Raw genomic sequence first — 1,524 nt, forward strand, 5'->3', positions numbered from 1 at the left:
ACAGAGAATCCAAACCCTACTTCCACAACCAACCTGACACCAAACAATGGATGGGAGACGTTCAGAGGAAAGCTGAGGCAGTTCATATTTTCTCAGTGCCGAGCTAATCAGCTGGTGAAGAATGAACTTTAAGCTGTGCGATGTAAAAATAATTCAAATGAATTCTGGCAGCATGACCAGCTTGGCTACTTACTCCCCTTATCTGGCAACTTTTAAGACCATTTTGGCAACTTCAGTGCCTAGCAACAAATCTAGTATCATTTTTGGCAGAGTTTAGCTGTCTTCTTTGACTTGCTTGCCTGGGGAACTAAAGTTCAACTAAAGTTCAGCTCAACTCAACTATTTACGTTTTATTTCTCCTCGAAACAGACAGAGTTGACTAGAAAGAATTTATCTCTGATCCACACACAACAGCCCACTAGAGGTTTTCAAAATCAGAGGTAGATTTACACTCAGTGAGGACTTATTAAGAACACCTGCATACCTATTATCTAAACAGTCAGCCATGTGGAAGCAGAGCAGCATAAAATCTGGTACAGGTCAGTAGCTTCAGTTAATGTTCACCTCACACATCAGGATGGGGAAAGATATAATCTCAGAGACTGTGGTGTGATTGTTGGTGCCAGACGGCCGACCTCCTGTGAGTTTTGCTAGAAAGAATCTGGTAACTCAAAAAACTACTCTTTATAAATATACTTGTGGTATGACATGTATTTTTGCCCAGTTGTAGCATTGTGTTGTGTCACATCAGTAGTTACAAGAATTGGCTCAGTTTACCATACTAACCATTGAATTATTGAATGAATACATTTTCTGTTTCCTGCATAAAAATATATGAAGAATTACAGATCACAAAATGAGATTGAATACTTCTTGATGTTTTAGAATATTCATTCTCAGTACTAGTTAACTGAAATTCTGATAGTTCAATGATTTAAAATGTAATTATTTAGGGAATGTTTTATTATTTAGGGATACTGTGATATCCTGATTGTGGCATTTATACCAAGATAATATAAGTAAAGTCAGAGAACACCAGCCATGTCACTGTAGCTTTCTTTATTCTCTCAGGTGGAAAAAAACTGTCTTGTGTTTTGTTCAAATATATTCACCCTGAATCTGGTGGAATTCTTTGAAAGCATGACTGTGTAGAAAAGCATCTCTCACAGATTCACAACAAAACCGACCTTAAGGAGGATTGAATACAACAGTTGAAGACCACATCGGGTTCTTCTACTGTCAGGCTAAAACAGAAATCTGCAGTGGGCACAGGCTCACCAAAACTGCGCAAATGAAGATAGAAAGATGTGGCCTGGTTTGATGGATCTGCTGTAGATGGCAGGTCAGATTTAATAGCAGGAGCCAATGGAGCCAACCTGCTTTGTGTCAGCAGCCCAGGCTGCTACTGTAGATGTAATGGTGTGGGGAATGTTTACTCTGACAGTTGGGATTAATCCAGTGAGTCATAATTTGAATGCTACAGCCTGACTGAGTATTGTTGCTGAGCATGTGCATCCCTGTGTG

Source organism: Amphiprion ocellaris, chromosome 20 (genome assembly GCF_022539595.1).
Source record: "Amphiprion ocellaris isolate individual 3 ecotype Okinawa chromosome 20, ASM2253959v1, whole genome shotgun sequence".
NCBI lineage: Eukaryota > Metazoa > Chordata > Actinopteri > Pomacentridae > Amphiprion > Amphiprion ocellaris.